At 33.5% G+C, this 21,869-nt stretch overlaps 1 protein-coding gene across 2 annotated transcripts in view; it reads left to right on the forward strand.

The window, feature by feature from the left end:
* Window positions 1-346: 346 nt before the first annotated feature.
* Window positions 347-21,869, forward strand: part of LOC142975622 (uncharacterized) — a 93,064-nt gene continuing 71,541 nt past the window's right edge. The window contains exon 1 of one of the 2 annotated variants that reach the window (XM_076118580.1): window positions 347-951. The gene's annotated coding sequence lies outside the window, so the exon portion shown is untranslated. The remainder of the gene's footprint in view (window positions 952-21,869) is intronic. The other variant, XM_076118581.1, reaches the window with a different exon arrangement.

Below are 21,869 nucleotides of genomic sequence, written 5' to 3' on the forward strand. Positions count from 1 at the left end.
TTTTAGTCACATAAAAGTGTGTGAAAAGCTTTTTGCATTAAAAGTTTCCGACTATTATTCTCGAGACATATTTAGCATATTTTCCTTAACGTATCTTAAAGCACCTTCGAAATAACCTTGTCGGAAGCACCCCAAGTTATCAGTGCATTGAATACGCGGGAGCGTTTAATGTCCCGACGTTTAAGGTTCGATTTATACTCGAAGATAAGACGCAGTAATGTCTGTGCGTGCGTCATTGTAGGCCAGGTGTCCGCAGCTATTTACCGCCCTACTTATTCAAGTGCCGTACGCTGTGGGGGCGTAACTCCCCACGCTTATGGATCGCGAGCGCGCGACCAGTGACTACCGACGTGCCGGCTCGTGCGGACGCCTCGCACTCTGCCCTGCGAAAGCCGAAACGAGACACACATACGTACTCATCAGGGTTAGACAGAGACACTACGACCAGCTCCGTTTTCAACAGGTCGTTATTGTAACTTCCACTAAATGGTGATTCCGTGCAATAATTCTTACTTTTGTTGTACTTTTATTAAATCGTTCGCTTAAACTTTTATGAGTTTCGTGCAGTTATGGAGCTTTGGAAGTTACTTTGCTAACAAATTTTACGATTATTTGATTTTCGTTCGGTTTTGTGTTTATTATTGTTGTACAAGTTGTCGCTTGGTGTGTTATTAAAATGTAAAACGGCGAAGTTTTGTACTCAAACATTTACGATAATAATTTTGGCAAAACACAAGTGAATAAAATGCAAAAAAAAAGTTAAGAAATAAAAAATAATCGCGGTCGAATTGTCGGGAGTTACTAAAGAATGATCTGGAACAATGTGTGGTTGTAAACAGACCTTTAGGAGGTCGGAGTGAACATTAGGTGTCCACCGTCCGCCCACCTGATGATATGTGGTCATCGTCGTCCATTTATATCAATGAAGCGGGAATTCTGACGTATATCCTTGTTAGTACCTACCTTTATTTTATTGTTGAGTGAAATCTAAGGGTCCTTTCTTCAAAAAATGCTTGATAAATGAGGGTTCGAGGATGGTTGATGTGGTTACTTGTGGATTCAGTTTGTGTCGCGATTGCGTGGACCATCTTGCGTACTGACAATTCTTTGCGATGCGAAACTGACCTATTTTCTATAGTGGCCTATTTGAAAGAAATTGATACATTGGTACGGAAATATCGATGTGTCACGCGTTTCAACAATGTAATCGTAGTAATGGTGATGGAACACCGCCACTAATTGGGACAGTTTGCGAATGAATATTGTTAACATAGCTGATTATGTATTGTGTATGATTATGTATTGTATTGTAGCTTGTCTGATTATGATTTGCACGTTGCAAGAGTTAGTTAGTAGTTGCAACAAGTATTATTAGTTATTCGTTTGTTTAAGCTGCAAATATAAGCGTAGCTATTTTATTCGAGTGCAGATTTTAATGTAGGGTTTGTTTAATTTTGTCCATTTTGTAAAAGGTTAGTTTGAAAAGAATACGCTTGACTTTAAATCTATACACATACAATCATAATTTTTATTGCAAGAAAAACCTAAAGAGCTTAAATTTTAACTATTAATTGGAACAAAACCTAATGAATTTGGCGTATTAATAACTAGAAATCATTAAATCTATGCATAAAAATATAAGCCATACGGATCAGACTATGGATTCAACTAATTGGCATTATTTTATATATATCTGAATATATCTCAAAATAACATGCAACAACCAATATTTGATCGCAATTATTAAAAGCAGATTTAAACTTATATACATTTTAATTTAACGCATCACACCACAAAAATCTTACTTAATATTGTGATTTCATTTGCATGAAGCAAATTAAATCACACTTACATAATTATATAAATAGGAGATGTAATTGCAATCGATATTTTAATTACTAAATAAAAGTAGTTATGGAAATATGATCCCGCAATGAAAGGATTTAAATCCTTAATTATTGAACCAGCCAATGAATTGCGATGGCAATTTTAATCAGTTTTCAATGGAGAGAACAGATTTTTGAAATTGATGATTTTATTACGAAACGTATCGAAATATTTGCTGAGTGCATTAATGAGTTAATTAACATTGTTATTATGATAGCCAGATACTAGCACAATTTAATGATTGTAATAAAATGCAACCCACTGGAAGAGCGGAATATCCTAACACAAGCAAAATGCATTGCTTACAAGGGTATTTCAAAATGTAAACCTACTGTGTGAATTGTGTTATTGAAAATAAACGCTTTTTTTTTATTACTAGCGACTCACCCCGACTTTGTTCGGGTTCAGACAGTTGTTTTTTGCATAGGGATCTGGTATAAGGTATACGGTTTCCAATGGTAGTATAATAATCTTTAATATGAATTTGTATATAATCATGAACTTGCATTTTCTAAGAACGTTAAATTCTACCCAATTCCACTCAACATTATATACTGAAAATCAATTACAACACTAAAGGTAGATTTATTTGAGACTTTTTTGCCAAACTCGTTTTTTGTTTAATTATGTGCGTACGTCATTTTAAAATATATAGATAATAAATTATTACAACCCAAAAGAAATGTTTTCCAACAACATAATATATTAGTTAAAACATAATAAAAATATCGTTACTATAAAAACATCACTCAACCAAACAAAACAACACCCCAAGCCACTTTAAAATCCAGAACTATTATTAAAATTGTTCTCAAACGCTCCTATGAAATGCTTATGTTCAAATTGCAGCACATAAAAGCATAAAAGTGCATCTAAAAATTACACCCGTTTGCAGCACAAAGAGATTTTTGCTTTACGAGTAGCGCGTTCATAAAAATGACCGAGATTTATTTGACTGTGTTCACTCATGTTTAATGTGGGTTACTTTTAATTATTATAAAAGTGATGCAGAATAGTTAAACGGCTATAGTTTGTGTTTTAATATATCTTCTTCTTATCGTATGGTTAGTGGTGAACCTAGTGTCAAAGTTAAGCAAACCTTGGCGCGGTCATTTCATAGATGGGTGACCGCATAATGTTATTTGAGCTGGGTGTCTCCGTGCTTCGGAGTGCACGTAAAATGTCGGTTCCGTTTTTTGTCAATAAAGATGACAGTCGTTAAAGCCACGTCAAAGGCCATTGGGCGGCTTGAACAACTTTAACACTAGGTTGCTACTAACCATACGACAAGACAAAAAGTGCGGGAACATTAGGGCTCAGGAGTTTCTTAATAGGTAGACTTCACGATTATTAACTCTTTATCTTAATAAAAACCTTTATAGTAATAAAAAGTTAAACTAAATTAGTAAGCCAACAAATGTATACAGAATTTTTTCGTTACTCATTTTTAAATGCATGTTTACTCAGTAAAATTACTGAGCAAATAATGCGTTGTTTGGTATCTAGATAGGGGCCAATGTGAAAGTTTTATATAAGCCTTGCCAAACATTGGGCCCAATTATTAAAAAAACAATATTAAACCTAGATAATATCGAAACCACTAGGAATCTTTCAGTGCAGGCTACAACGGTGTAAATAATTATCTATAAGTTTTTATTTCTTTGTAGGAAGTTAGACCCTGATTTCACTTTTGATCATAAAATTCATGAGATCTTGGAACCGATTCCAGAGTCAAATCAAGTTACATAGGATTTTTTGTTTGGTAATCACAAGAAAAAAAAAGATTAATCGCTAGATGTATTGTAATTTTTATGTTTTTGAAATAACTGTGATATAAAATTACAATGAGCTATAGTTTGAATTTATTACTGGCTTGTATGAATATTTTGAAAGATCGTCCATAGTGTACCAACACAATGACATATTCACCATACTATCACGAATAACTTGATAGTTGTGTATCGAAAATTGGGCGACCAATATCCGTTAACACATTTTAAAACAAAGCTTGCACCATCAAAACACTGCAACTGACTAATCAATAAGAAAGCTCTACGAGCCTCTACGGAAGCTACGGCGGCTACGTTTCTGTAGCAGCTCTACGCGGTCTATTCAATAAAGGCAATAGCGCTATTAACGGTCGTTGAAGCGCAGCGGTAGTGTAAAACCTTTTTGTTACTTGCGATGTATTAAAAGCTGAATCGAATCAGTTCTAATAGGTTTTAAAGGATGGACGTTTGGAAGTGAAAATGTAAGTTTAATTATTTTACGACCGTAAATTGAATTGGGTGTTCTATAGAACTTTAATTTCGCCTTTTGTTTGCTTGTTTGATTGTTGTTTGCAGATTCTCTTGAAAACCTATTTTTTTATCGTTTTTTTTGTATTTACACTCTAAAAAGGTTGCTGAGATGCTTATATGGTCACAATAGTGTTTCAAATCGTTTCATAACTTTGTTTTAAATATTTTGTCTACAGCGATTCTGAATGTTACAGTAGGTACAAATTATAGCCTCGAGCTTATCTAAGTATAACAAATAAATTAATGCTAAGTTCTGCAAAGTCATGAAAACTAATTAAAGTTATTAAAAGCTAACGTTTCTCAAAAACTAATTAAAATATCGATAAACTATCGTGATCGTGAGTCACGCGATAATTGATTATGAAAGCTAAATAAATTAACACAACAGTTTTAGACTAATTTTGAAACTGATCCATTATTTATAATAACTTGAACCATCTCAAAATTACGACTAAAAAATGTTGTTGTAAGTTTTTATTTGTAATAAAATACTTTTATATTAATTTTATAATAACCTCTCATCGAAAAACATACAGAACTCCAGTACCAATATTCATAATATAATTGCTCTTATGTTGCGGGGACTTTTACGAACATACGAACAAGAGACACAAATTTAATACTTTAACAAAGTACTAACGTGAATTACGGCCAAAAACCGGTTTTCAAAAGCAACTCATGAATTTTAGGTAATTTATTTATCGTGTAGAAGTCAAAACGCGGTGATATGCTTTTCCACTGTACTATAGACGTCTTCATCTAAAAATGACTATAACATTTGAAATTCCCATTCACTTCATTACCTCGTTACACTATCTTACACCAAGTGTCAGTCATTTCAGGCTATCTGGAGCCTTGAATAATTCCCAAAGCCTGAAGCCAGTCTAAGTTTAAGTTGCCGTTATCCCTCACTAAATAGGTTTCAGAGGTTAGCCAGATTCAGTGCATGTATTACTTAAAGCTGACTTTGAGTTTGGGGAATAGAAGCTTCAGAGGACATAGAGTTTGATGGTTGCGTGTGTTTAAATTTTGTAAATTTTGGTGTACTGTATAAATCATTTTTCAGTAGACGGTTACCAAAGAACGCCACGTGATATGATCCTTACGAGTTTCCCTTGCCTCATTGACTCTATACACGTTGTCATATCGTACTTTAGTGAAATTTTAGTGAAATTTTGAGCAATTTTCTTTTTTTAATCTAATTTAGGCATAGTTGGTTTTTATATGTGTTCCCGAGTTCCGAAAAATTTGGCACTTTATTTTAAAAACAACCATTCCACAAAATACATTTTTCTAACATTGGTCTTCAAAATTATTACTACAAAATTTAAACAGTCTAATCACTTAATAACCAATTATCACACAAGCAATTAGTATGCACAATACACGGCTTTTAATTATCTTTGTCGTTAGAAAACAATACCCTCCACTTATGAAGCCGAGCTTTTACTCCGCAAGTCAAAGGGTACCGGTATTAGTTCCTCATTAAATATGGGTGTCACGACTGCCCTCAGAATCAAATAACGCTCAAAGTAATTGAGGAAGCCACGTAGTGTGTTCAATCAAAATTAAATATAGGTTTTGGGAATCTACGCGAATTTTGTGACAAACCACGTGTTGGTATGTACCTATTTTTGACAATAAAAAGATATTTATAAATATTTTTTTGCAGAGTCACAAATATATGTATATTAATAAGAGAATTTCATAAACTCTTTCCATAAAGTTATTAAAAAAAATATTTTGTACCACCCAATCTTCTGTACGTACATTTTTTTTGGTAGCGCAGTGTACCCTACACTGCGCTACCAAAAAAACCATAACAGACACCTCGCACATATGTGATTTTATCACATTTTTAGGTTTGAGTCTGGTAAATTGATTAGCTTAACCGCGAAACCCCCAGCGAACCCACGCCCAACAGTGGGACAGCCATGATTAAATAAATACCATTTGTAAACTCACGAGTTCCTCAATGTTTTCCATTGCAGTTGAAAACTGATTAGTTATTTAAAATGTTTACGTTTGAAAGCGTAGCGCTGTGTGTATTGGATTAGAGCTAGTGATGTGTCTTTTTGTTTTGATATCGATATTAATACGATATTTTGATGTTTTTTTATCGATTATCTTGAATGTAGTGAGACGTAGTTTAGTAATTCTGAAGAAAGTATTTAATTTTTATAGATAATATGATAAGATTATGAGAAAATGATACAACATTCAAAATTTTTACGTCTTATTCGATCATAAATTTGATATCTATACCTTGATTCTCTACTACTATCGATTATCGACAACGGAGCTGTCATCGAGAAATTTTGTATGAAAATCTGATCAGACGATCTGACGGGTGTCGTAGGAAACATTTTGGCAGAACATTCTAAATGTCAATATTTCGATAGCTAGCCGGTTGTCGGTAGTCGATAGTGGTAGAGAATCGAGGTACTGATCGCAAACTGGATACTGAATAATAATCTTACGAGTGACTGGTTTTTAGTAAATTAATATTCGCCATTAAATGCACTTTCGGCTTACTTTGTAATAACGTTCTATGCCGATTATGAATAATACCGTATTAGTCCTAGTCGATCTAAATCGGTTTGCCGATTAATATCGATACATTCTATTACTATGTATTAATGTAGTGGGAGTATTTGAGTTGTCATTCGGACACAGTTCTCTACTCAAATTCCGTTGCATTAAATATTTGGTTGAAATCCAGTTAGTTTCATTTTTCGACGGCTTCAAATGTAGATTTATTTTTGAAATATTTTTCAAGTAATATTATTTTTGTAAGGGTTTTGGCAGCTTTATATGTCATATTATTTTCGATTGAAATTCTGGTTTGTTGATGATGGGCATTTATTAGGTATCGTAGCAAGTGGATTTCTTTAGTGTCGGCCTACCCCTATTGGGAATAGGCGCAATACGGTTGCCAAAATGATCATTTTATTTTTTCTCTTTTTAAAAATAACGTTTGAATCTGAATTAAAAACAATATTTGTTTTTTAATTCCTACTTATTACTTTTTCATGTCGCGAAAAGCACATATTTTTTCTTCAAAGTTTGGTAAGGTCAACAAAAAAAAACATTGCATTATTTCGGAAATCATGACATTTGAAGCCATGACCTCTGACAGGTCTGTCCAAAACCTGCCCATTAGCCTATCGTTGCTTTTTTGTTCGATTAGAGCCGGGAAAAAAGGCGCTGATTTTTTTTTGGGGTTGAAACCGGAATGGAACTTATATTTTATGTATTTGGGGCACTTCCCTAATGATGAGTTTCACCCCTATCGTTTCCGGTTGAATACCTATATCAACCCTGCTAATAATACTTTGGTGTTAAATTGTTCGCCCCTTTCAAGGTTTTTAAATGTAATTTTTATGCGTATTCTTGAATTTTGCGTTTCAAGTTATGTAACCATGATTCTTTTACGATTTTTTTTAATTTTTCGGATGTCTTGTGTAGAAAACTGCTGTAAAACGCTACTAATACTAAGAGTAAATGGTATGTGTAATAATTCAGAAGGAGCAGAACAATACAATTGCATTCCTCTAGTAGTGGCGATCTTCTGTCTCTGGCTTTCAAGGTGGCAGGCCTCATGATAACATGGTGAAAATTTTATATGGATGTAAAACGTAATATAATTTTACTTTTGTTGCCTAATAACGCGTTAGGTACTTAAAAATTACGAAGTAAAAAATAAACTCCACTTAGATATTTAAAATCATTCGTTACAAAAATCCTCTAATGAAAGTCTATTATATGACACAAAATACAATAGAATTGATTCAAAACCTGTATAAGCGAAGTGTCCAGAATGTCAAAGGTTATAAAAAAGCCTAAACCCAAGGGTCTTTAATAAAAAATATCTCAAAGCTTTTATCGTATTTACTATTGGTATTGTGTCTCCAACCCTGAGGTGTTACACCTGAGGATATTTTGGACCTTTCCCACGTGAAACCTTTACTTTCAAATATGTGGGAGTCTAACTCGCTCGTTCGTGAAGAATATATTGTATTCATTAGTGTGCTTTTTAAAACTAAAGTTTGGTTAGGTAACGATTATTCAAATCAATATTTTTAATTTATAGTCGAATGTCTGGTTTGTACTTTATGGTAGTTGTTTGCGTGTTTATAAAAGTCTTCGTAACTTAAAAGGTTTCATTTTTAAAATTTACATTAAGATAAAAAGTGTCATGAGAATTTTAATAGTGTTGCAGAAAATAATGCTGGTAGATTTGTATTGAAAACTGTCTCAAACGAAAGGCATAAAACAAGGTTCATTTTACACATTTGTCATGGGATTTCACAAAGAAAAGAAAAAACCATAACAAAGACATATTTCAATGAACTTTTACAGTACTTCATACTTACAAAACTTCGCAAACGCGGAAGTAGGTACATACTTACATACTTTCACCGATTCCCACATCAGCAAACATTATTCTGCCGAGTATGTAGGAAAAAAACGTACATTAACACAGTTATTTTACTTGTTGAATACGTCGGCAAACAAAGATAACGTATGCTAAGTATATTCATGCTTTTGCCCGCGTCTCCTCGGAATAGGAACTTGCAGTGCACAGATTAAAAAGAAGCTACTGCAGTATAATATGTTATCTGTGCTGAATAATTGAGTCTTTTGTTTTGAATTTGAAATTTGGTTACTTTTTAATAAATGCTTGGCATAGATAGTAAATAAAACTGGCATACTATGTTACGTTAGTAAATTAGCTATGTTAAACGTAGTAGCACGATCTTTTGTGCTTTGTTTTATAGAGAATGTAGAGTTTGACTTATAAAACTACTTGAAAAACTAGTTCTTGCGGAATATCCTAGAGGCGCTGATCAGTTTTCCACACTGCATTTCATTTTCTCGATACATAATTGATTGTTGCTAGCGTGTTGTGTAGTAATAGGAAATCGCCTGTTAGGTTGACTTAATATTTAGATATGTGCATATGCAAGTAACATTATTTGTAAGTAACTTTATTCTCATCTTTAAAATCACTGTACCAAATTGTTGAAAAACGATATCTAGAAAATATTATTGATACAGTTTTTAACAGTAACATAATGGTTTATACCGGATATTTTACGATACTAAAATCATTGCGACAACAAACACTGACAAACAGTTACTACAACTATCTTTAGCCAAATTTCACTAAAATCGGTTCAACAGTTTTAGGTCAGTAAAATATTAACACATTTATTTCGAGTTTTCAAAAAAAATTTATAAGTATGAGTTTAACTAAAAACGCAAATGTTACCACGTCCTATTAATGTTTCAAAGGAAGTCTGAACATTTTCTCAGTACTTGGTTTTATTTAATGAAAAGATGGAGATACTCAGATCTTGTTAGATATCATGTCCAATTAGTTTTGACTAAGGCTTAGAGGTTTATTAAATTGAACTAAATGTTTCATTTATATTAATGTAATTTATTTTATACATTACTTGGGTATAAGATTAATAGTGTTTTTCTTGACCACAAGTTAATTTGTGTAAGTATTTTTTATTCAACAATTTCACAAGTTACGTAATCGTTATAATAACGTGATACTGTCAATTGACCTTCACTTCGAAGTGTCAAGCTTTTTAACACAAAAAATACACTTTTCTATTTTATCAGTTATGATACAACGATAAAATAAATATTTCCCCCGACTTTTGTACTACCTCATAAAATTCGTAGAACCTATATTTTATATTTTAGGACAAATGAAAATTTCTTTTAATATACATACCACATACTACTCTAAAAATCACCTTTTCTTTTTATCGCATGGTTAGTGGTCAACCTAGTGTCAAAGTTGTTCAATCCGCCCGAAGGCCTTTGACGTGGTCTAACGACTGTTATCGTGGAAGATAACAACCGAGACCGACTTTTTACGTACCCTTCGAAGCACGGAGACGCCCAGTTCAAATACCACTACGCGGTCACCCATCTATGGAATGACCGCGCCAGGGGTTGCTTAACCTACAGATCGTTTACCGACCGGTAAGTGCAACTGGCTATGGGCGCCTCGCGAATCACGAAAAAAAACACACACACATAGTTACTAACTTTACCTCTTTTGTATGAAGATACTTGAACATTTTAAGGACAAAAGCTAATCAGATAACATCTCACAATAATTCTACAAATGAGTTTAACCATAGGTGAGAAGGTTCAACCAGTTTTTATTCGTTCCAAGATGGCTACCAACTGCCACAAAAGCGACCACATAGACAGAATTTTAAAAATTTTACGATCCTCTCCACGTAAAATTTTCTTATTTCACTTCCATAAAATGTAACGAATGCTAAAATTATGCAGAATTCGTTCAATTCTGATTCTGAACATCGTACTTTTATGTTTGATTTAATCTTTTTGCCGTGTGTTTGAAATTGACTTGGTACAATGTTGGTTTTGTAAAGACTGAGTGTGGAGAAAATAATCTGGGGGCACGGAAGTGCCCCCGCAAGTCGAGCAAAAAAAAAGCGGCACGGCCGTAACATCCTTTTCTCGAAGCAATTCGGGCCATTTTTGACACCCCTATAATTTCGAAGTGGATAAAACAAGAAGCTTGGATTTTCAGCAACTAATCAGTCATTGTATAAACACGGTATATTTAAAATTTCAGTCAATTTGAACCAGTAGTTTAAGAATGACAACTTGTTAAAATTTTGAATTTTGTCACTCACTGATTCACTGACTCACTGACTCACCGATCATCAAAAGTCTAAGGTACTTCTAGCAGACTTAGAAGCTTAAAATTTAGAATACAAATAGGGTTTAGTGTCTTAATCATGGGAAAAATTCAATATTTTCTAATTTCGGTCAAGTTTTCTAAATACACTAACTGCAACAATAACTTTGTAATCCCATATAAATGTATAAGATTACAAGGTTACATTTGCAGTTAATGAATTAAATTATTATTTCTGTAGAAAATAAAATAAATAGGTGTAAATATGTATCTACTATATGAGACATAACGGGAGGGGGTATAGGGTGGGTAAGGGTGTTTAGCCCATGAAACTGAACAACATTCCCATAGGAAAATATGTTAAATTATGAAAAAAATACGGCTTTCCATACAAATTGGACTTATGTTTGCTCTATTCGCTCTACAAAAAGAAGTGAGATGCCATCAAAAACATTCTGTAAAAACCTCAAGTCTCGCCGTAAAAAGTTGTGAGATCTATATAATACCAAGTCGATTAATCTATTTAGTCTCTACTTAAAGGATCTTCTGTCTTAAGTTATTACGTATGTTATTATAATGCCAATTTAAAAAAAATACCTTTAAAACAAATAGATCGACTTGGTCATCGCAAGAAAACACAAATTCGCCATTAACATTTCAGGAGCATTAACTTCTCGTCGTGCTGTGTAGTGTGATACATACTAATAATCAAATCATGCGATGGCCAGGTCGGTCTATTTGTTTTAGAGGTATTTTTTTAAATTGGCATGATAATAACATACGTAATAACTTAAGACAGAAGGTCCTTTAAGTAGAGACTAAATAGATTAATCGACTTGGTATTATATAGATCTCACAACTTTTTACGGCGAGACTTGAGGTTTTTACAGAATGTTTTTGATGGCATAATTTTATATTCAACATTTAAAGATTTTATTATAATCATGAACTTAAACTTATAGTAAAAAGTTTTTATGCAACTTCTGGTTTTTTTTGTTAGTTCACATATTGATTTTTATTTTACTTAAATAATATTTACAATACCTATTGTATCATTTATTTTTATATTCAACTAGCTTTTCGAAGCTTTGCCCGTGTGGAATTTCAGAATTTTATCCCCTTCGGAGTGGATTTTTTTAAATTCTCTCTTAGTGCTCTACACTTCCTATGGAATTTTCATATCAAGTTACAACTTTCTACACTCAGTAGTTTCGGCTGTGCGTTGTCCATCAGTCAGTAACTCAGTAATAAAGCGTTTTGTTTTAGACTAAAAGCGAACAAAACGAAAATAATGTTAACTAGATGCTATGAAAACCAAATTATATTAACTTAGTTTAAATTTCATAGTTTGTAGTGCTTAGTTTACTAATGCAGTAAATACTTTGAGGTTTGAACATAAGTCCGATTAATTATTTTAGCTATGCGAGCTGAAATAAACCAACTTAGCTTAGGTTTTAGTAGTAGTGCAAGTTAGATTTTAATGTAATATTAAAACTGATACATTTATAAAAAATTATTCCGTTATCATTTATTTTACGTTACGAGTATAAATGGCAGTGTATTTAAAATCATTAATATTATCAACATTGTTTTTCTCTTTAAGAATTATTTATTAAAGCAATATTCTAGTCATCGATATCCAGTTTTACTGCCTTAATATCAAACGAGTTTTATCCACTTATAGCTTTAAAAAGTAGAAGGCCATACAGACCGACTTTAAAGTATTGAATAGACTACTCTAAAATTGAACCTAAAATGTACTGATCTCTACCATAACCACGTCCTACAACTACAAATCCAATCTGCACAAAAGTATAGTATTCATAAAAAAATATTGTTCTAAAAAAGTTCATTGGGTATTTTCCCAGTTCCCCTTTACCCCGTCACATGTAGTAAAACAAATAACAAATAAATAGTGAGCGCGCATTCTCCTCGAATACGTGGAAATTCACCACACAATGTGATTATTTTGCATTTCCCAAAATGCGCATATTTTAGTATAGAGTGTCGCGTTTGTAATTTAAATTTGCTTACAGTATTTTACTATTTTGTTTTATTTGTGGCTATTGTATCTGTCTCTCGGAGAATGTACCTTCTAAACTTTATTCTCTCTATCTTTTTTGCAGTTTGTAGGAAAAACGGTCAAAATAATTCACCGTGGATTGATCTAGATATTTCATAACAATCAACAGATGATTGCCTATATCGCTCCTTGAATACAAAAGGGCCACAAATCGAAATCTATAAATTTTACAGGAGAGCCAAAACAAATTTTTGAAACTGTTTTTTTATAACATTTCATATATTTATTTATTAAATATAAGATGTTAATACATCATTAGATGCGTATTTTTTAGCTCTATCTTTCTACAAAATAAACTTTGTAATAGCTGTTACCTATTAAGAGAAAAAAGCATATAAGTCCCTTTTGCATTCAAAATTTGAACCAATATTATGAGAAATATGTCAAAAATTAAACACAGTTTTACAAATAAAAATGGTTAATTGTACTTTTTTGGTAAAAAAACCGTATCAAAAAGTTTAATAATAATTACTAAGTAAAACCATAACTGAATAGACCAGGAAAACATTGTATTAAACAATCTAAATGAAAAAATCTTAACTTTTTATTAAGTAAGTAAAATTATTGAGATCAATTTTGTGCGTAACTTTCATTATTTAGTAAAATTAAACATCAATCATCATCATCAACCAATGGGTAACGTGACGAGTAGACTGAGTGCAGCAGGAGTATTTGCTTTAAGCTTTTGACAGCATTACTCATTCCGCCATAGAATCATCACTCCATCCAAGTCCTACTTAAAGATACTATGTAGAATCGAACCTTCATACATCAAACTCATCAAAGCAATAGACAACAATATCATTCCAAGCGTGAAACAGGGAGACCCGCTATCTCCCAAATTATTTACCAGCACCCTCAGAGAAATTTTCAGGAGCCTGGCGGTGTTATGGCAATCAAAAGCATAGTTGTAAGTGGTAAACAGTTAACAAACCATTGTTTTGTAGATGACATAGTCCTCTTCTCTTTTTCGGCATCGGAACTCGAATCAATGCTCAAAGATCTGAGCACGGCAAACCTTCAGATTGGACTGAGTAAGAACCGTACAAAAACCCAGGTTATGACCAACAACACAAAACGTAGGGTCGAGGTAGACGGGCACGTCATAGACTATGTCGACGAGTACACTTGCTAGGGCCAGATAACCTCTTTTAACAACTGACGGGACAAAGAGTTGGACAAACGTGTCCCAAGTGCCTGAAAGAGATCCTGGTCCAGGAAAGAGCTAATGAAGGGTAACCTTCCACTGTCACTGAAGTGAAAGCTCGTCGACATGTTTATACCTACTACCCGTCCTTACCTACGCTGCCCAAACATGGTCCCTTACGGAAAACCAGAAAGAGCCAGAGAGCGATGGAGCATAGTATATTATGCATCCAAAGAACAGATCACGTCCGAAATTCTATACTGCGCTCCCAAACTCGCATAGCCGATGTAAGGGAGAAGACCGCCTGGCTGAAATGGAACTGAGCCGGCCACATCCATACTAATATTATATCCATACTAATCCATACTAATATTATAAAGCTGAAGAGTTTGTTTGTTTGAACGCGCTAATCTCAGAAACTACTGGTCCGATTTGAAAAATTATTTCAGTGTTAGATAGCCCATTTATCGAGGAAGGCTATAGGCTATATATCATCACGCTACGATCAATAGGAGCAGAGTACCAGTAAAAAATGTTACAAGAACGGGGAAAATATGACTCTTACGTGACGTAAGCGAAGTTGCGCGGGTCAGCTAGTTATCCATATGCATTCGGAAAGGTGGACCCGCATATCTACCAACTGGATGCCAGAAGATGGTCATAGCAGACGCGGAAGACTTAAATGGAGATGGCGGGATGACCTAGACAAATTTGAAAAGGACTGGTCGGATCTTGCCCCTGAAAGAGGAATTTGAAAGGAAAGGGTGCCTCTTTACTTTGCCTGCATCAAAATGTATTATTTTATTTTTAAAATTGTAACGAAAACTAAAATTATTATCATACCAAACGGTCATATTTCTGGCCTTCCCATTCTAGCACGCTAAAAATGATTATTTATTCCACAATAATTTAATGCAAAAGGGACGTATTTCAAAATATGCTACTGTTATATTACAAAATATAATAACAAATACTAGTGTTTGAATGCAAAACGGTCGTTTTCAGAAATATAGCACTTTTGTATTACAAAATATGGTAACAAATACTATAGTTAGAATGCAAAAAGGACGTTTTCCAAAATATGGCAGTTTTGTATTGTAAAATATAATCACATTAAATTGAAATTTTGCACCCAACCCAGACATATTTTGGATTGTGGCACTTTTTCATGCAACTGACGAGCATTTGCGTTGAATCTCCGGGCGCAACTCGCAAAGTGGCTGTTTTGCACTGACATTACCTGTCAAAGTGAGCTAATGCAAAAAGGGCAGTAAGTCAGTGCAGCCATAATATAAGCAAAAATGATGGGGGTTTTTTTTTTACTATAAAATATAGTCGGTTCAGGTGTCATTTTTGCAATAAAACGATTTTCATTTTTTTTTGAGTTGTGGCCCTTTTGCATTGAAGGAGCGATATATATAACTAGCTGACCCGCGCAACTTCGCTTGCGTCACATAAGAGAGAACGCGTCAAAATTTTCCCCGTTTTTGTAACATTTTTTACTGGTACTCTGCTCCTATTGGTCGTAGCGTGATGATATATAGCCTATAGCTATATAGAATTTTTCAAATCGGACCAGTAGTTCCTGAGATTAGCGCGTTCAAACAAACAAACAAACACACTCTTCAGCTTTATAATATTAGTATAGATTTCTTAATTCGAGTGTCATGAAATGCCAAAAAGTATAGAGATTAGAGCTTTTATAAAATGTATGGCCTCTCTCAAAATTATTTTTAAGTTAATCAGAAGCCTACGTTTGTCTGAATGAATATTTTTTTATGATTACGATGCACGAACGTTATTGAATAATACGTATAAAATGGCTGTATTATAGTAACATATTCACTATTCTCCGATACAGGTGAAACAAAGTGTCCCTGTAGAATAAAATGTCAGGTTAGTAATAAGTAATGCTCAGTACGTTACGCTTGAAGGTTCTTTACTATAGACTTAATAAATATTCAGATAAGATGTCTCGTCACAGTTACTAGCGTTAGCTTTTATTTCACTCTCTTATTATTTATCATATGGTTAGTAGTCAACCTAATGTCAAAGATTCTTAAACCACCCGAAACCTTTGACATGACTTAACGACCGTTATCTTAGTGGACCTCTACAGCAATCGACTTTTTGCATGCCCTGTAAGTCTAAATATCACTAAACGGCCACTCATCTATAAAATGTCCGCGCTAAAAATTGCTTAACCCACTAATCATTTAACGCTACTATCTGCAAGCGCAACATTATCGCACTGTGCGAGTTTTAAGGTACTCACAGACGGCTTAGCTGCATTCGTCGGTCTCTAAATGAACTGTGAGGTCAACAACCTTTGATTCAGCAGTTCTATAAGTCGATCACAGTTCGGTCACCAATCACTTATTCCACTGGTCTATAAATGGATGGTCGTGTCGTGGTATTTCAGTCAAGCATCTCCATACTTGAGAGGCACCTTTTGGTGTGTCACTAGGCGAATTGAAGGCCTTAGAAGCAGGGTTTAAAATATCCAAGATGATTATTTTCTACCAGAATTGTTAAGATTTTTGCTCATTTTCCTGATAGTAAAGTTTTTGTATTTATACAGATCAAAATTACTTTAGAACAACTGCACAAATGTTGATAATTCTTTAATGTGTTTGTCTGTCAATACAAGGTTTGTACGGGATTGACGGGATCCAACTTCCCACAGGAATAAGATTAACCTACCATAACTATACCGGGACAAAGTTAGGCCGGGCCCGCAAGTTTAAAATATTAATTATTATCAATCACTTTGAAACTCGCATGTACTACCTATTTAAAAATCGTCCACACAAGATTTGCTTTACGCAATGTAAATTCAAAGCTATAAAGGCATTTTTAACCTTTATTTCGTCCACACAGAAACTCATTATCTCCATTCTGTTTACGTTTCGAAATCGATAGTTCTGCAAACTATTAAGTTTCGTACTATAGATTAATACTGAGATAAGTTCATGGAACTAATTCATTAGAGCTATCTGTTTTCGATTTCCGAGAAAAACAGACACAGGCAAACTGAATATTATTACTACGACTTCGACTTGGAGATAGTTTAAGATTCCTTGAACTGTGTTGAAGGTATTTCCAAGGGTTGTTTTGGTTTGAACCCGATGTAACCCGTTTCTTGGTAGAATGGGGTCTTGGTGAACATTTCTACTTAATAGACAGTCTTTTAAAAATATGAATATCATTGAACAAAGCTATTATATTAATTTGTTTATTAGTTTTTCTAATGAACCTTAAAGGAATATTCCTTAAAGGTTAACATATATTATATAACGTATCTGTCTTTCAAAATAATTTATGTCTATCAAAATCATATCGAATAATCTATTAAATTCTTCATTCAATTTTTTTACATAAAAATGCTGTATTATACTGCAAAAATGCTGTGTAATTTATACTCCTAGCCTGAATTTATTTGCCTTGGTACCACGGATATTATATGATTATTGATTTGACAATGCGTTCTAATCAACACATAACCCAATAAACGAATGTATTTAAAAAACAACTACAAAAATATACATACTATAGCATACTTTATAAAATGCCACATTCAAAATCAATAAAACGAAAACCTATACATGGCACAGAACATCTAAATAATTCACATGAAAAAAAATCTATTACATTATCAAGAACAATCTATTCCGTGTACAGTCTACGCGAGCAACAAGTAGGTGAAACGACCTACATAGTCGCACCCTACCGATATAAAATGTCACCTTAAGTTACCGGGTACTTTATAGGTTGAGCAAACAAATAGAGTCAACTGTACTAATTAAATTGATGTCATTTGCGTTTGTTTGATCATGGAATATCACGGTTGTTTTTAGTGAAAAGGGAAGCATTGCATAAGTGTTTACACTATTTTGTAAGTGCTCCTACTGTTAAGTTTAATTTGGCGTCATAGCACTCTAATCTACTCGAGAAGGGATTGTGACAGCCTGTCCGTCGGCTTGCATTTATTGTTCAACCCTTTTCAACCAGTATTGTAGATCGATCCTCTACCAATATCGACTACTGACAACCAGCTAGCTATTGAGAAATTTTGTATGAAAATCTGATCAGCGCCTCTAACGAACTTTCGATATGCGACAGTACCAAATGTAGAGAATCGCAGTACTGATCTCTGAAAAGGTTAAAAAGATTAGAGATCCTATGTATCGTTTTCGTCTTCTTCATCTTCTTCTTCTTCACACTTAAAATACTGTTCTAAAGGTCATTTAAATCCAAGTACACTCTTCACTGATTTCAAGTAAAATAAAAAAATTCATTTAAATGTTAAGAGTAGGTAGTTGTCAAGTCAAATTGACCTTGGGATTCAATTAATTTGTTAGCGTACATACAAATACCATTAGACTCGTAACAGGGTCGAGTAAAATCAATAAAGGGAATGAGGACTCGACTATGAGAAATACTATTATCTAAATTGGAAAAAAATGTTTACGTAAACATAATTTTGAGGTTCATTGATAGGTTTATTACTTAGTAAATATTTACATCAATACTGACGCAGCAATAACATATTATAATATAATGTTTGTTAATCCATTGTAGGTCCATATTGAATTACTTTTGTACCTATGGCGTTTGAAATTGGGACTGTTACTTATGATCGTCTGTTGATACTAGCTTATGAAGTTATATTGATTGGGAACATTATGATTGCTTGTTGATACGTTGCTTATGAAATTATATTAAGTGGGAACGACTTTGAAAATAAAAAATAATGCATATTTGTTTAACCGATTGATGAGGAGTTTCTTTTATTTTTAATTTAAAAAGTTACATCGTAGTCGTTAATTACCCGGGAACAAATATTTTTGAGATCTAGAAAAAGTTTTTTGAAGTCTGTAGCACGATTATCGACGTCGGCATTGTCGATGCATAAAATGTTTTGCAGAAATAGTTTCTACGGCACCCGCTAGAGGCGCTGATCGAATTTTCAGAGAAATTTTTTTGATAGCAGGCTAGCCGATTGTTGCCGATAGTGCTAAAGAATCACTGCTGTGATTATATTACCTATTTCAATACGAGATCGATTCAAAGTGCGTATTATTAAAAAATAATTGTTAACATAATAAAATATTCTACAAGTATAACAATATTATAATAACTAGAAGATAATCCCAACTTTTATTCTGTCCTCGACATGTTGGATGGAGTACTGAACTCTTAACAAGGTAGTTAATTAGCTAACTTGTATCAAGCAACGCTATGTACACGTAGATTACGTACCGAGGCGCATACACCTTGTAAACAAACTTTGTTCTACTCAAAATACATGAAATACTGCGTGTGTAATATAGAAAGTTAGAAACTTGTAATGTGTTTAAAATTTATTTGAATATTTATAGGTATTTCCTATTTATTAAGAATCTCGAACAAAGTAACTTCCCCTTCCTTCTTCCTCACAGTCTGTACTTTCATAATAGAGCCTCTCGAAGTACGGAAATGCTAAGTTCAAATAGATAATATGCGATCACCCATCTACGGAATGACCGTGCCAACGGTTGCTTAACTTACAGATCATTTACCAACTAGTAAGCGCAACTGGCTATGAAGTACTAGCTGACCCGCGCAACTTCGCTTGCGTCACCTAAGAGAATGAGTCAAAATTTTCCCCGTTTTTGAAACGTTTTTCGTTGCTACTCCGCTCCTTATTACCGTAGCGTGATGTTATATAGCCTAAAGCCTTCCTTGATAAATAGGCTATCTAACACTGAAAGATTTTTTCAAATCGGACCAGTAGTTCCCGAGATTAGCGCGTTCAAACAAACAAACAAACTCTTCAGCTTTATAATATTAGTATAGATGAGCGCCTACACATAAATGAAATAGAGTATGGCATCGGTTAGTTACCAAGTTTTTTAAAACAGCAAAATGTTTCTTTAAAAAAAACTTATTTTCTTGATCTTTACAAACTCACACACCTTTTACCTAAAACTTATATTCTCAAAGGGCAAACATAAGTTTCCTATAGTACATATAGTTTACCAAAAGTGGTATTGGTCCCTTGAGAATAAGGGCCGTGCCTGAGTCCTTGAAAACTTTCCAACTGATAAAATGTTGCTTGACTTAAGAATCGAATTTGGGACCCCGGAAATGTCAGCTGTAGTTTTTGGGATATTTACTATGGGATGAGTTCAAGGCTTGAACGGGTGTTTAGAGGGTTTCAGCTGATAAGGAAAGAGAATGAGGTTTGAAATTATATTACGAAATACACTTAATCTGTTCCCACTTTTTGTAAGCAATGGTGAACTAGCCCTCTTTATTCCTTATATCGAAAGAATTTTCTTGCCAAGCAGTATAAAAATTCAGTAATGAACTAGAGATAAACTAAACTTTTAAAAATTCAAGATTTTCCGCTGGATGAGACTGGCTATCGTATGGCTTTAGAAACTTTGAACAAGCAAATGAAAAATAAGTCCTTCAACATTTTGAGACCTTTCTGGTTCTGTAATAATTTGCTTGGAAGGGATCTTAATAAAACTGGCGGTTAGCTCACAGAGGTTAGGTCACACAGGCTGCCCACATCCTCTTAGGTACCTGAGTTGTTTCACAACTTTGAGAGCCAGGTGCTTTGAAACTTTTTGGATAATTATTAAATTTGTAGTTATCCATATGGATACCTTCTACCTGCTATGTCAGGCTTAAACATTGGTTATTTTGATAGTTTAATATCAATGTTGCTACTCAAAAGTTTTGGACCTTATAACGTTTGATAATTTATAAATTGGCCAACTTTATTCACGCTTTGTCGGCATAAGGGTAAATTGTGACCAAAGAACGCCACTGGGTAAAATTCTTACAAAGTTTTCTTGCTTCATTCACATTGATGCAAATTGTGATACAGATGTTTTAGATGTCCTAAAATTGAAATAAGTCATATTTAGAATTTTAGAAATTACTCTAACTGTTTCCAAATTATGAAGTATCAAATTATATTTTGCTTTCACGCTAGGAGTAGCGTGAAAGCTGGAGATTGAGTATGGAGATTGAGTTGATCGAATAATATTTTCTTGACTAACACAGATGATTCCCGGAATATAATATTAGTGTAGTAGTCGCGTGAATTAATGTTTTTTTCCCTTGTGTTTTTCGTGTTCCAAGAATTCGCTTTGTAGAGCCAAAACACTACTAACCTCATAGACACGGACTTTATTTATTCATTAGATTATGAGGAAATTTGTTTTATCTAGTTTCCGAGAAATGTTGTTTAGCCTTCTGAAATTTATAATGACTGAAGGTGGCTGTTGTTAGGTATTTACAGTAACGTTTTTTCCTAATTCTTAGAATTAGGAAAAAACGACTTCTGGAAATTAAGGCGAACGATTCCATTCGCAGTTATTTTTTATCCGGTATTCACGTCCGTAATTAATTTAAACGATATTTTTTACACATAAAAATGACGGACTTTGAAGAATGAATCAATACTATATATAATACTTTTTAATTATATATGATTTAAAATCACAATCGTTATTGCGATATAACACAGATTGTTTAGTTATTTTATAATTAACTAAACTTTTTATGCTTAAATTACCAACCGTCAATAATATTAAACCTAGCTAAACTCAATACTTAACATCATAGACTGACTATATTCCCAATAAAAGTAAAATATTACGCAAAAAACTATAAATGCACGAGAAAATAACACAGGTGCGTTGTTCAAAAGACTCAGTCATTGTTACGTAACACCCAGTGCATACAAGGTCGACAATG

This window comes from Anticarsia gemmatalis, chromosome 9 (genome assembly GCF_050436995.1).
Source record: "Anticarsia gemmatalis isolate Benzon Research Colony breed Stoneville strain chromosome 9, ilAntGemm2 primary, whole genome shotgun sequence".
NCBI lineage: Eukaryota > Metazoa > Arthropoda > Insecta > Lepidoptera > Erebidae > Anticarsia > Anticarsia gemmatalis.